This window comes from Trichechus manatus, unplaced genomic scaffold, assembly GCF_000243295.1.
Source record: "Trichechus manatus latirostris isolate Lorelei unplaced genomic scaffold, TriManLat1.0 scaffold00145, whole genome shotgun sequence".
Classification (NCBI taxonomy): Eukaryota; Metazoa; Chordata; class Mammalia; order Sirenia; family Trichechidae; genus Trichechus; species Trichechus manatus.
In genome coordinates, this window is record NW_004444081.1 from 3,949,347 (window position 1) to 3,965,473 (window position 16,127).

The window sequence follows — 16,127 nt, forward strand, 5'->3', positions numbered from 1 at the left end:
GATGTTATTGCAGGGTGACATATGGTACTGACTCAATTAGAATGAAACTAGCATTAGATAACCCTTCTGATTACATGCGTCCTGACCGGCTCCTCCTCGGCCTCTCCTCTGCTTCTCCTGCTCTGCAGGCCACAGGTTTTCATTATCGGTTATCATCTCTGCCACATCGGATGTGGGCCGGGGATGAGGGAGGGAGGGGACTGTGGGCCATGGGAAAGAAGGCGTGGCAGACAGACAGAAAAACAGGGCTGGTGGGGAAGGGATGTAAAGGGCTCCATGCTTGCATTTGGAATTCACCTTTAAGATTGTAGTTTTTGGAAGAGGTTGCCAGGCCTGCTAGGAGAAGAGGCCAGAACGGTCCCTCGAGGGTTGGAAGATCAGAAAAGAAAAGAAAGAGAATGGCTGAAACAACCGCTACACGTATGATTCATCAGCCCTTACCTTGAAAATGATTCCTTTAAAAAAGAACACTTTTTTTTTTTCTTCTCATGGAGAGTTAATTCTTATTCTAATATCAGTAATGCAGTTTGTTTTTATAGCACACCTGTATTCAGTGTATGCTAACTCATTTGATTTGTGTCAGCATCTTACCTGGCAGGTAGAGCAGAAAACATGTCCCCATTCTACAGACGAAGCACTGGAGACACAGGGAGGGTACATTACGTTACAGTTCAAGGTCATAAAAGCACTTGGTGGCAACATGAGGATACAGATCCCTGGTCCTTAAGAATGCAGAGGGTTCTGAAGGGCAGCCCAAGGATGGGCACTGACATAGTACATCTGCTGTTCTTTCTGCTGCCTTCACACACTTTGGCTCTCCAGACTCAGCTAGTTCATAGCAGAGGCTCTTCCTGAGTATCACACAGCCAACGAGGAACAGATCTGTCCATTGACTCTACGGGGATGAGCTACTCTAAATACCATGGAACGTGCCTGTTAGCAATGTGCTGCTAATCTTGGGTATCTTGTTCTCGTGTTTGCCCTTCAGAAGAGTTAGGACTCTTTTCTCCCAGACCAGCCCTTTTATGGGCCATGTTCTACTTTGCTTTTGTCTAAAACTGTCCACCATATTCACTCACTTTCTGATCCAGGCCCCACCTCCATGAAACCTTCTGGAACACTCTCAGACTTCACAGAGTCCTTCTCTAATGAATATAACTCTTCAGGTAGGCTTTATCCCATTCGAGATTTCTAACTCTCTTCGGCTAACTTCTAGAATGCTTATTTGCTTTTGCCCCTGCAGTTCATGGAATCTCCTAGTTGACACATTCAATCCTTACTTTATACTCTTGCTGTATTTAATACTGATTAATTCTCTACTGTGAAACTCTCCTCTGTTGATTTCTACTTTCTCCTGGTTGGCTTCAGAGCTCTCTGGCTGGGCTTTCTCAGTAAACTTCAGTGGTGTCTCTTCTTTAACCCTTCATTAAGACATCCGCCAGCCTTTCTCATGGCTTCAGCTACCACCTAAATATTCATAACTTACACATATACCCACCTGTAATCTCACTGAGGACAGGTGCCATATCTTTGTTTATCTTTGTTGTTCACACCTGTGTCTCCATTGAACCACCCAATGCCTAGCATGAAGCAGGTATTCGGCAAATCATTACTGAACAAATCCAGACTATATTTCAAATCCAGATTGGTTTTGTGAGTTTTAGATCTACACATATAATTGCCTCACAGGTGTCTCTACATTCATGTCCAACAGACCTCTTAAACTCAACACATCAGTGTGAAACTCACCAGTCTTACTGCCCACACCTGCTCTTCTGCTAGACTCCTCTCTCTCTCAGCTCCCCAATCCAGAAAACTCGTGTTCATATCAGACTCTTCACCTTTTTATCAGCACCCCACCATCTCCGTTTAACCATTAGACATGCTCTGTGTTGATTCTGCCTATAAGCATTTATTGAGCACTTGATACCAGACTTTGTGCCAGGTAAGGGAATCCAAAGCTAAACACCACCTAACTGTCTCCTATATCCTCTCCTCCTCCCCATCTGCCACAGTCCTTTGTCAGACCCTCGCCATCGTTCACCTAGACAGTTATATTGACCTCCTAGCTCATATCTCTGCCTCCAGTATCTTCAAACAGTCCATCCCCTCTAAGACCCACCAGGATACTCTTTCCAATATGCAACCCGGCTTGTGATACACCTATTCAGAATTCTTCATTGGCAACCCCAAGGTCAAAAGCTGCAGTTCTGGATCTCAGAACTGTTGTGCCATGATTGGTTGTGAAGTGTGTCAGAGTAGTTTTGATGTTAATCTTGGTCTAGGACCTGAGGTTTGCAAATTATTTATTTAAAATTTTAAACTAATTCAGATTATTACCATAACAATGTCACTTTCAATCAACTGAATTCCCATATGTTTTCTTAAGTTGAGTAGAAGGAATAGCCTTACAGCCTGCTGGGTATTGTGCATTCCTGTGGACACGCTCTTGGGAGTGTGCCATACATATGATCATTTTTGAGCACACGTATATGATGGACACAAGGTTGAAGAATTAGATTATAATTATTTAGGCTGAAATCTAACTCCTTGATATAACCCACATTAACATTATGATCTAGCCCTTGCCTACCTGGAGGCCTATTTCCTACCATTTTCTTCTTTCTCACCCACTGTATATGGTTAAGGTTGTGTGTCATCTTGGCTGGGCCATGATTCTCAGTGGTTTGGCAGTTCTGATGTAGTTTGGCAGTCATACGATGTTGTGATCACTTCCATGATGAGATTTGGTATAATGTTATCACCTTCATGATGGGATCTGCTATGAATAGTCAGTCAGTTGAAAGGGAGTTTCCTTGAGCGTGTGGCCTCCACTGAATATAAGTGGACATTCTGGCAAGGCTCAGTGGCTTCTGCACACTGGATCCTACAGCTGGTTCCTGTTTGTCTGACCTCCGGTTCTTGGGACTTGCACTAGCAGCTTACTTGAGGTCTTGCCTGACGATTTTGGGGATTCGTGAATCTTTGCAGCCTATGAGCAAGAGCGCTGCTCTCTGACCTTTTGATCTTGGCTTCGCCAGCCCCTGTGGCTACGTGAATCAGGAGAATCCTCTATCCTGACCCACAGACTTGGGACGTTCCAGCCTCTACCACTGGGTGAGCCATTTCCTTGATATAAATCTCTCTATATATATTTATTCTTGGAAGAAGTACAACCAGAATGCTCTTTAGAAGCAAGGATGGCTAGACTATGTCTCACATACTTTGGGCATGTTGTCAGGAGGGATGAGTCCCTGGAGAAGGACATCATGCTTGGTAAAGTAGAGAGTCAGCAAAAAAGAGGAAGACCCTCAATGAGATGGATTGACGCAGTGGCTGCAACAATGGGCTTAAGCATAAGAACAATTGTGAGGATGGCACAGGACCAGGCAGTGTTTCATTCTGTTGTACATTGGGTTGCTGTGAGTCAGAACCAACTCCATGGTACCTAACAACAACAACATATGTATTTATATGCTTTACTGGTTTTGCTTCTCTAGAGAACCCAGCTAAGACACCCTATGTTACAAACATATTGAGTTACCTGAGATTTCTAAAACCTGACACTTTTTTCTTACACATGTGAAGGTTGTCTGCTAGGAATTTTCCATACCCATCATTCCCATGGAGCACTCCTCTTAATCATTCAGACCCTAGCATAGGCCTTCCCTGAGTACCCTGACCCAGTCCTAGATATTTCTTCCTCCTTGTATTCACTTTTCCTGAATATTCCTTCACTGTAACTTATATGGTCGTTTTAATTTTAATTTTTGCATCTTACTTTATCTTTTGCATCTTTATGATTGGACTGTAAGTACTTTGGGGTTAATGCTTTTTTATATTCTCCTCTCTTTCAGGACAGGTCTCCACATATAGTATTGTTTTGCTGTGTGCTGTTGAGTTGTTTCCAACTCATAGAGACCCTATAGGAAAGAGTAGAACTACCTCCTAGGGTTTCCTAGGCTGTAAATCTTTATGGGAGCAGATCTCTGGGTCCTTTCTCCGGTGGAGTGGTTGGTGGATTTGAACCACCAACCTTTAGTTATCAGTTGAGTGCTTAACCATTGTGCCATCAGGGCTCATATGTAGTAGTTGCTTGATAATCTTTTATTGAATGAACTAGGGACATATGGATACCATCTTAGCCGCTGGTCCCAACACTCTCCAGAGGCAGGCAATTATAGTTCTGCCTCATGACTTGATGGGCTAGAGGGCAAGCCCAGGACAGGGAGACTGAGAAGCTGTATTCTAGTCCCAGCTCATCCATGAGAGGTTATATGGCCCTAGACATGTTGCATAAACTTATATACATCTTAGTTCCTATGTGCTTGGTCTCTTTGTGGAACTGTCTTATGAAGTGGTTTCTCAGACCAAGCTGGAAGATGTATATTGGCAAATACGGGAAAACAGACATAGTAGGTAAAGGGAGACCATAGAGGAGCTGAGACTTGGTAGTTATTTGAGCACAGCTGACATGTTCTGAAACCAGATTTAAGGTCTTCTAGTGTGCTAGAAATGTACAGGATCTACTAGAGTAAAGGGAGACTGAAGACAGGAATTTCAGCCAGGAGACAGACACGAAGTCTGGGCAAGAGAATGGGATTTTGGGAATGAAAAGGATCAAGAGTCTTTTGAAAGAGTTTTTGAAAGATGAACAGATGCTGGTGACCACCTAGATAGGAAGGGAAGGGCTGAGTCAAGGATAACTGAGTCATTTAATTCACTTATTAATTTGGATTCCATTAAAAAAAAGAATTTGAGATGGAAGATGACTCAGAATAAGGAAAACCTGTTTGACAATTGTAACTGTCTTTAAATGGCTGGAGGGTGCGGTCACAGACGCCTGCTTTATCATGTAACTGTCGGAAATAAGGCTTTGCCAGGGTTGTCATAGAGGAGTTTGCTGTGTTTTGTGCAAGTTTGAACTAGACAAACGGAGACGTTTTCCACCTCTGTGTCTGTGTTCATGATTTTAGATTTTTGATCTGGTTACCTGGGAAAATGGGTTTGGCATTAATAGGAAGAAGGAAATTAGGAAGATACCAGGATACCAGGTTGAGTTCTGTTAACTTCAAGATTGTGGTACATCTTTCAGTTCCATGGACCATTGTGATAGCCTCCATGTAATTGTTGGTTGTCTTATTGGTATTGTCTCTCTGGCATTCATTCAACTATGTCTCTCTGTCATTCTGTCTGCTAGAATCATGCCCTAGGCTGAGCCCTCTCTTCCAGGAACCTACTTTCTGGTAGGAGGACAGAATGTGTTGAGTAACAGTAGACCAGGTTAAAATTACAGTGGAAAGGAACTTGGGTTTTGGAGTCACACTGACCTTAATTTGTGTCCTAGATCCTCCACCTACTATGTGACCTTGGTCAGGTTACCTAATTTCTCTAAGCCTCTGTTTTCTCAGTACTAAAAATGGGGATAATATTATCACTTACTTCTTAAGGTTTGAGGAAGGATTATAATAAGAGCAGCTTATATTAATTTAGCGCTATGTACCAGGCCCTGTATTACTTTACATTCATTATCTCATTTAATCCTCACTGTGAAACCTATGAGACATGTACCGTCTTTATCCCATTATATTAACAAGTAAACTGAGCTCGTTGTTTTTGTTAGCTGCCATCCGCTTGGCCCCTGACTCATGGAGACACCCTCTACAACAGAATGAAACACTGCCTGGTGATTGCTTGTGGATTGGATTGTTGCAATCCATAGGGTTGTCATTGGCTGGTGTTTAGAAGTAGAGCAGCCTGTGTGGTTTTCCATGCCTGATTTTTAGAAGTAGATCAGGCCTCTCTTCCTAGTCTGTCTTGGTCCGCTGGCTGTACTGAAACCTGTTTAGCATCATAGTAATACACAATCCTCCACTGACAGATGAGTGGTGTCTGTGCGTGAAGTGCACTGGCTGGGACTTGAAACCAGGTCTTCTGCATGGAAGGCAAAAATTCTACCACTGATAACTGGCCCTAAATCACCCAGGTAGGAATTAGCAGAGCAGGGATTTGAACCTAGGTTGAAGGACTACAGAAGCTGAGCCCTTAATAACTGAAAGCTCTGCTACCTCCTCAGTATCTTTCTGTGAAAATATAAAAGCATGGCTAAAACCCCATTCAGATTAGTTACTCCTTCCACCATGTTCCTATAATAAAATACCTATAGCTTTAATTAGCACTTACTCTATCCCACCTTTATTCAATAGTTAATTTTATTTACTTGTTCATATGTCCCTCTCTCTTCATTAAATAATAAACTTTTGAATGCAGGAATTGTGCTCACCTATGTATTTTCCCTTCAATGCCTTCCTCATACATAAAACTAAAAACCCACTGCTGTCGAGTCAATGCCGACTCATAGCGACCCTATAGGACAGAGTAGAACTTGCCCCATAGGATTTCCAAGGCTGTACATCTTTATGGAGCAGACTGCCACAACCTTCTCCCCCAGAGCGGCTGGTGGGTTTGAACAGCTGACCTTTGGTTAGCAGCCGAGTGCTTAACCTTTGTGCCACCAGGGCTCCTCTCTTTATACATAAGTTCTCAATATTAATTTGTTGGAAAGAAATTTATGAAAGGCTCACTCTTTCCCTAGGGACAGTTTGAGCCATTTGGTGGTATGAGGTCACCTTTGCCATTCTATCACAGAAATAGAAAAAGTAAAGCACCAAGGAGTACTATGAGTAGCAGTAATGAAATATGATCATTTAAAATAATGAAACAATGTCACTTAGTCTAATTGTGGCCCCTACATTGCCTCCTTCTACCAAAAAAAAAAAAAATTATAAAAGCAGAAGTGTTCTTTGCCTCAGTAAGTTGGATTGTTTATGATAGTTGGAATTGAACCAGACAAGAAATGAAGTATCAGGAACCAGTTCTTCCTTGCCTCTGATGTCAGATACGCTGTATCCCGTTTGGCCTTAACTGTTTCTCACATTGACCCCTTTGTCTGGAATGCAGGCAGCATTCTGGAGCTCTGTGGTAAGTACTTTGGATTTACTGGAGTCTTTGTTTAGGGGGGCTGGGGGAGTCCCTGGGTTGGTGGTTTAAGTCCACTCAGAGATGCTTTGGAAGAAAGGTCTGGCAAATCCAGTCTGAAAAATCAGCCATTGAAAACCCTAAGAGCACAGTTCTATCTACTCTGACACACATGGGGTAGTCATGAGTCAGAATCAATGTGGAGGCAATTGGTTGGTTTGTTTAGGGGAGGGTGGGAAGGCAGGTCCAGGAAGTCAAAGTGAGTGACTCCCCCAGGGTTCCCATAATCAAGAAGGTCAGGCCCTCAGCATGTCCTTTTCTTCAAGCTGCCACACCTGAGATGGAAAATGGACGTTCCATGGCCCCTCAGGTATCAGTAGAGGATGAAAGCAAGACTCCCACCTCTGAATGCCTTTATATTTCAAAGTACTCTTTGCAATAAGTCCACTGCCCTCTGGTACAAAGTCGAGTGATAGTAACCATCCTGTTGTTGAAAATAATAACCTACAGAGTGTTTCATATCTATCAAAGCAGTTTTATACATGGTACCTCCCATTCTTGTTCTTTTCGGAAGAACCCTGCAAGCTTGAATAGAAGGAATTACAGAACTGCGTTTGGCAGTGTTCAGTGAAAGGGCTTAGTTGTTTTCCTCATTTGTTCTGTTTCTGTATTCTTTCTTACCCTGAATTAGTCACTCTGCAGTTACAGCTTACCATTCAGATCTCGACATGGGCAGCCTCAGCCATCTGAAACAGCCAAGGCCCAGGGTGTTAAGTAGAGGGCCTCTGTGTAACCAGTGTTGAGACCTATTGATGTGCTTCGGCCTATGTAGTTGACTCATCACGGTGCCAAAGGCCGCCGCTCAAAACCCCTTTACTCTTCTTTTAAAGATGATCCTAGCTGTGTGATTATCTGGTTTCCCAGCTCATACCAGAGTATATGCACGGTAGTCACTAACATTCCCTGAGACACTATCCTAAATGCTTTACATGTATAGCTCATCCTTACAACCACCCCAGAACATAGGAACCAAGATCATCCCCATTTTACAGGTGAAGGGCTCAAAAACTCACACTAGGTCCCACAGCCAGTACATGGTCAGATTCATTTCCCATGATCTGGTACCACCCCATGTTCTTAACTATCACAGTATAATACCTCAGAACAGGGGGACATTTCTCAACAGGCACACACTTCAAGAAGTGTGCATTCAGAGCAAGGGGGAGATAGTAAAACTATACAAAGGAGACGCAAGAATGTAAAAAGCCCAGCCGACTGAGTGCCTATAGAACTGCCATGCAGGCCCCCACCTAGCAGTGGGCCTGGGTGATAATCAGGATCGATGAGAAATGATTTGGGTCATGAAGAGGATGTTACGGGATATCCATCTCTCTCTATATATATTGTTTGGAGCTCTGGTGGTGCAGTGGTTAAGAGTTCGGCTGCTAACCAAAAGGTTGGCAGGTTGAATCTACCAGCCATTCCTTGGAAACCCTGTGGGGCAGTTCTACTCTGTCCTTATAGGGTCGGTAAGAGTCAGAATTAACTGGACAGCAATGGGTTTGGTTTGATTTTTTTGGTTATGTATGTGTTTAAAGAAGCTAGATGGAAAGATTTCTTAAAAGATTTCTCTCCAAAATGATTAAAACAAAAACCGTTTTGGTAAAGCACCAGTAACATGCAGACAAGGCAGCTTTCTTGAGTGATTTATTTCTCTGTAGCTAACCTTTCCCTGCACTGCTGCCTGCCCCTTGGTTCTAGAGTCTCTGTTCTCTGGGCGTCTCCCCCAGAACAAAGATTGTGTGCCCGTGGACCGCCTCACCCCTCCTTACTAGACTCTTGCTCCAGAAAAAATGACAGTAATTTATGAATTAGTCTATCCTGTGAATGGGGTGCCCCCCACATACTTGCCTCTGTGTTCCTTTGCTCCTACAGCAGCAGGTAGAGTGCAGTGCAGTAAATATCAGTCCTCTATTAAACCACCATGAAAATGAAGAGGGGGGCAGTTGGGATGATGGGTGGCGGAGGTCACTTCTTTGTCTGAAAAGGAAAATGCTGTGATCCTCCCTTGGGTCTGTTAGAGTGTCTGTTGGGTGAGAAGGAAAGTTCTTCTCTTCTTTGCTTCCACCTCCCCCTCATCCCTTTTTCTATATCTCCCTTTGTAGAATAATATAAAATAAAAAAGCCGGGCAGAAAGGGAGCTGTGATGCTGTCGTCCCTGGCGTTGATGTTATTTATTTTCCTCAGTTGCTGCTCTGGAAGCCCGGAGTTGACAGAGCGGTTTTGTAGAATAGAAACATTATAGACTGTTACTGTCAGAGTGCTAAATGTGATGGATAGAGAAATAGAGGCGAAGGAGGGGACTTAATACTGGGAGCCAGGGTGCTCATGGGAAAATAAACCATCCACATATAAGAAATGAATGAGGTAATGTGGCAGGAGGTAATGGGCTTTCGCAACATGCCGGAACAGAGATGCTTATTACAGGGTGTGCTTAACCCTTGGCATGCTGATTTCCCTTTGTGGGTTCCAGGGCTCTTTGCCGGGTCCCACTGTGGGAGCATGTGTGTGGCTTTTCTTCAGACGGGGAAGCAGGCGTGCTTGGAGGAGTGGAGACAAACGTGTTCTTAATGACGCTATATTAGCAGTCTGTACATCAGAAAGCCTTGGCAGCTCCTGAGGGGCGAGGGATCCCCGTGGCTGTGTGAGACAGAACGTGCCATGATTGCTGGGCTATGGGGAAGCAGGGATGGCATGTCAGGAGAGCTTGAGGCTCTGCCGATTTCTCCATTGAAGACTTACAAGGAGTGCTTTGGTGACTTGGGAGAGAAGGAGATGTGTGTTAGCGGCCCTGGAAAATTCCCTTCTGCTTTGTATAGCAGATGCCCAGCTGTTCACCCCCTGACCAGAATGTGATGGCTTTGCTGTAGGGTGGAAGGGAGAGGGTCAGACAGTGGTCATCTTTATTTTCTCATCACCTAGTACAGTGCATGCTCTGGAAGTAATAACACTGTCTGTGTCAGGTGGAGACCCAGCATCAGATGGGATGATGGAAGGGCCTAGCCAGCCTGGGTGAGATGAGGTGAGTGAACTGAAAGGTTGCCAGGTTCAATGAGCAAGGTGCTTTTTCCCTTGCATTGGGTTCCTATGATCTTTCCCACTCATCTTTTCGACCTGGTGGTGGCCAGCCCTGCGTCTTGCACGTGACAAGAGTTTAGTACATTACGTGGACTCAGTTGATTTGGGCTCTCATCCAGCTCCGGCTACTATCTGCTGGGTGACCTTGAGCAAGTTGTTAACCAGGGCTTTGAACCAGTTCATTCTGGCTTGAATCCCTGCTGAGAATTTGCATTTCTAACAAGTTCCCTGCTAAGAATTTGCATTTCCACCCCAGATATACTGAATCAGAATCTATATTTTAACAAGATATCCAGGTGATTCTTATGTATAACTTCCTGGGAACTTGTTAGAAATGCAGATTCTCAGCAGAGGTTGGAACCAAAATGAACTGCTTCAAAGCCCTATTATTAACTTTTCTGGGTGTTAGTTTCTGCCTCTATAACATGGGAATAATAACACCTCATACATTTGTTAGCAAGATTAAAAATAATCATGCTTATCAAAGTGTTGGCAGGTTATAAAACATTATGCAAATAGCAAAGTGTTACCATTATTTCTGTTGTTAATATTGAAAAAAAATAAATGATGTATACTAAATGATAAGGTGAAGAACTTCACCCAAGAAGTTATGTTTTCAAGCCAGCTGCTTTGCATGCCTTTACCCAAACACTGCTGTTCTTGTTCGACGTTAAATTTTGTCTCATAGCTTTCAATGTTAGTCATACCAGCAAAGATACAGCCCTGGGTGGTTGGTTGTATATGGTGTTGGCATGGGGTCAGTGGGAGCCACAAATGCTCACTCAGGGGACCTTGATCACCTCAGACCCATGGTACTGCTTCTTTTCCCATTCAGGGATTTTACAGAATTCCTGACTTTTAGAGTTGAAAGGACCCTTAGTGAATGTCCATCATTGGACTTGATTCAGTTTGGAAATGGTTCCTCTCGAAGCACAAATTCCACCCCCAGCAGCTCCTGGATTTTTCTCTGGAGCCCTTCCATATAAGACATCCATCAGCTTATCTGCCCAACCTCACCCTCTAAGATTGGCTGCTGCCTACAAAATCATGCCACCAAGTTCCCTGTCCTTAGTACTTAGTATAGTGAGAGAAGGCCAGATCCTGGGGTTTTTTAGAGTGACAATTGCTTTTTCCAGGCCCTCTGCATTTCCACTGGAGCAGAAGGAGTCAGGATGGTTGGCATCAGACAGTGTGGTCTGGACTCTGCTCCAGTTCTTATCTTCCCACTCCTTCCTCTATTTCTGTTTTTCATTCGTGGGTCCAGATTTGATCCAAGAAGGTTGGGTCCTGCTCCCCTGTTCATATCCCCACTACTCCTCTTGGGATGCATTCTTCTTTTTGTCCCCTGTATACATCTAGTCTCTGCCCACCCTCTAAGCTTTGCTTCTCACTTTCCCCAACAGCCATAGCTTGCCTTGAATTTCCCTTCTGTAATGGCACAGTGGTTAAGCATTTGGCTGTTAACAGTAGTAGCAATAATGCCTAGTGCAAAGTGATGTACCTTTTCTGCCCCATTTATACTTTGGCAGTTCGAATCTACCAGCCGCTTCTTGGAAACCCTATGGGGAAGTTCTTCTCTGTCCTATAGGGTTGCTATGAGTTGGAATCGACTCAACTGCAATGGGCCCTTTTTTTTTTTTTCTTTTTAATTACTCAGTTATGTGCTACTGCATGTAACAGCTGGCTCTATGCAGTCTTTGGTATCTCTCTGATTGTTTCACATGAGAGTATCTTGTCTTTCTAAGGATACTTAGAATTTTTTGGGAAAAGAGAGATGTTGTTTATGTATTTTTTTCCCTTAGAGTTGGCGTCGCACTGCCCTCTTCTCCAGTCATCCATCATCCATTTCATTGCAATGCTTTTCTGATCTATGGTTTTCTTTTGCTTATTTCTGGTCTTTCTCACTAGAGTAGCAGTTCCTTATAGACAGGCCATATTGTAGGTTGTCTTTTGTTGTCTCAACATCTAGAAGGTAACCTCTTTTGTTAATTCTTCAACTTATTGATACTTTTTAACAAAAAAAGGTTCTCTTTCTGTCCTTGTCAGCTCTGGACGCCCAGACATCCTTACATTCAGCCTTGGGTAACTGGAATAGAAATAAATGCCACATGTCAGTGAAAGATAGACCCAACCCACGCCAGGATCTTGTTTCTCATTAAGTAATATCGTTAGTACATTCAAGTAAGCATAACTCTTGGGGTTAAATGAGATGGTGTATGTAAAGGGCATACCCAGTGCCTGACACATGGTGGCATCAGAAGTTAGTAGCAGTAACAGTAGTGGTGGTGGTCGTAGTAATAGTAGTTGTTGTAGTGTATTCATTGCCATTGAGTTGATTCCGATTCATAGCAACTCTACAGGACAGGGTAGAACTGCGCCATAGGGTTTCTGAGGCTGTAATCTTTAAGGGAATAGACTGCCAGACTGCCACATTTTTCTCCTGGTAGTAGTAGTAGTAATCATAATTGTAATGCCAGAAGTAACAGTAGTAGCAATAATGCCTAGTGTCCAGTGATCTACCTTTTCTGCCCCATTTATACTTTGATAGAATTCCACGCATAATGGATGAATCTGTAAGCTGTGGAGCAGTAACATCAGACCCTCTGAAAAGTGAGTTAGCTTGGATTAGTCAGATCCTTCTGTCCCTTACTTGTTCTAAAGGCTGGGATTCTGGTATCATATATCTTCTTGAACTCCTGAAGTCCCAGAATACTCTAGTCAGATATGTTACTATAAAGCCAACTCCTTTGAGGTTCATGAGGGAGTGTATATTTTAGGACCTAGTTAGGTACAAATCCCAAGATTTGCTTGAAATTTGCAAGGACAAATAAAGGTGTGGAGGGGGGGAGGTTGATGTGGGAGGTGGAGTAGGGGCGGTGGGGACCTAACTCTTGACCTTTTCAGGAGGCTGTTTTGGCCTCTGCATTTTTTTCCCATTAGGATGAATAGAGTGGTAGGATGTGTGGAACAGAGAGTTCAGGAAAAGGCGGAATGGAGCAAATCTTCCAGGACAATACTTTTCCTTGTTGATCAGTTATTCTTCTAAATCCTTTCTTTTCTGTATCAAAACACAATGCCATTCTTTGAGCTTTACCAACTATTTTCTTAGAAATGTGTGTGTTTGAAGCGTTGACAAGTCAAAGCAGTGGTGTTTCATCTCTGAAAAAGGGAGTGTGATTGGGTTTCAGGAAGAGAATTGCTGGAGTACTTCATTAGTCGTGGTCAGTGGTTCTCAAGAATCACATAGGGGTGCTTATAAAATGCAGATTCACAGGCCCCGTGTCAGCGGGGTTGATATGCGGCCTAGGAATCTGCATTTCATAACCACCTCTGGTGATGCGTTGGAACGCACCTCGTTCTTCAATACTAAATACCTCTATCTCCATACCTCTTCCATTCTATGATGTTCTAGTTACTGCTCCTAAAACTGATAATCCCTGGCCATGTGAGAACTTTTTTTTTAGAATACTGTCTGTGTGCTCACTTTAGCAGCACATATAAAAAAATGACGTACAGACAGTTAGCATCGGCCCTGCACAGGGACAGTGTGCACACTGGTAAAGCGTGCCGTAGTTTTTCACTGAGCTGGACACTTGTGATTTGTGTACTTTCCTCTATCTGTGTTATGTGTCAGAGAAGTTTTAAAAAAATAGCATCAATTTTCTTTTTGTTAATGTCACTGTGACATATGACCCAAACTTAAGAACTTTTTATTGACATCAAGAAACTGTTTAAAAGCAGATCATTTTTAAACTTCAGCCACATAGATGAGGTGCATGAAGAGGAAGTAGAGAGAGTAGAAACTTACTGTGGAGCTGTGGTTTGGCAATGGGCAGCTGCCGTCTTTCTGATATTAAGACCTGCTGAGCATGGTTGTTAAAAGGTGTAGTCTGTGGAGCAGTTCTCTCTGTTTCTTCTCTGTTCTTCCTGGTAACGCGTGATGAGATTTTTTTTTTACATCTACCGTAAATAGATTGAAATGTGTGTTATCTTAACTGAGAACACATCATAATATGGCCTTGACCACTCATGGAGATGGGGTAGTGAGGAGAAATACGAGGCTATGCTGAGCTCATTTTCATGAACGTGGGGCTCAAGCTTTGGCCAAGGTCACTGAGATATGCAGTCGGCCCTCCATATCTGCGGATACTGCATCCTCAGATTCAGTGGATGGAAAATATGCGAAAAAAAGTTACGTTGTTGCTTGCGTGTACTATGTAGTTAGGTCTATGTTGATTGCATCTGTAGTGAACATGTACAGACTTTTTTTTTTCTTGCCATTATTCTCTAAACAATACAGTAAGACAACTATTTACACAGCATTTACATTGTATTAGGTATTATCGTAACCTAGGGAAGATTTAAAGTATACTGGAGGATGTGCATAGGTTACCTGCAAATACTATGCCATTTTATATAAGGTACTTGAGCAGCTGCAGATTTTGGTATCCACTGGGGTCCTGGAACCAATCCCTCAAGGATACCGAGGGATGACTGTAATTGATTTACTCAATTTTATTTGCATTGCTTCAGTCATTCTGGTAGAGTTACTGTATTTATACACACTATTTTGGCACTTACCCTTGCATATAAAAACTTCCATATTTGAGATGACTATTCATTTGAGTTGACTGAGTTATGTTTGAGTTTGAGTGAGTGTGTGTACTCACATGGATATGTACTGTGTATGTACATGCATATCTGTATATGCCTATGGAGATACAAATGGTTACATGCTTGACTGTAACCAAAAGGTTAGTGGTTTGAGTCCACCCTGAGGTGCCTTGAAAGAAAGGCCTGGCAATCAAAAAACATATATCAGCCTTAAAAACCCTGTGGAGCACAGTTCTACTCTGATACCCCATGAGTAGGACTGGACTTGACAGCAACTGGTCATGTTCATGTGACTGGTCATCTTCTCGTTGTTTGTTGGAGAGACTGTTCCAGAGTACAGAGATAATTAACTCCTTGTACCAATTCTTCTGATGTCCAACCATATGTCTTTTGTTTTTTTAAAACCTGGTGTCTGCAAATATCCATTCTCTTCGCTCTCTAATTTTTTTCATTTGCCATTTTAAGAGCTGAAAGGCAGAGAATCTTCAGGATGGTGGTGGAGTTGTGAAGACAGGAGAAGGTATTTAGTACTGCTGGGTGTCTGTAATGGAGTACTGGTATGGGCCCATGTGTCTGTTGTAGAGTTCTGATGGTGGAGGGAGAGAAGCGGACACACACACACACACATAATATACATATACACATCAGCTCTTTGCTGATTACCGTGAGCCTAAACTCATTTCAGCCAATGACTGGTTAGCCAAGAGATGAAGCCCACATGTGACAGCTTGGGTGTCTGCCCCCGCTGGTCATAACCTTGGCTTCCCTCACTGCCTGCTAATGATAGCCTGGGAAACTCTAGCCATTTCTGCTAGCTGGACGTCTGGTTTCTGCAAGAAACCAAGAAGCACAGGCACTCTTGAGGTAGGGAGGGGAAGGGGATAGTTCTGCCTCCTGCCTTTTCCTGAGCCCCTTCTGCCCACAGATCCAATAGCACCCATGAGGACTGAACCACCATGTTACAGCAGTCTCTGGCATTCAGAGCAACTTTCCTACAAATCTCTTTTTATTGACATTTTCTCCAATTTAACCATCCCTGAATTGCATTTGAATCAGTTGAGAGAAAGAGGGAAGCAGAAGGGAGGAGGTTTACCCCCCTGCCTCTTTTGAAAAAGCAGCTCACAACCAGCTTTATTTGGTAAAATGCTGCAATGGATGCTTGTCAGGAATAATTTATTCCTGTTAGCTGTAATCTGAAGGAAAACAGACACAAGTCCTATAGTTTAAAAAAAAAAAAAAAGAAAAAGTAAAGTAGTCTTGCTTTCGCTGACAGTACAAAGGTGTCATATACAAGAAGGATTGACACAGACCAAGGGGTCTTGTGGGAAATATGATAATAACTATAAAGAAGACAGATTATTCCCCAGTTGCCAACATTCAAACCTTTTTACAGTCAG

The 16,127-nt window shown here is 43.0% G+C and overlaps 1 protein-coding gene across 4 annotated transcripts in view; it reads left to right on the forward strand.

Moving 5' to 3' along the window:
* Positions 1 to 16,127, forward strand: part of PBX1 (PBX homeobox 1) — a 340,115-nt gene that overhangs the window by 139,553 nt on the left and 184,435 nt on the right. The gene's annotated exons all lie outside the window — the stretch shown is intronic.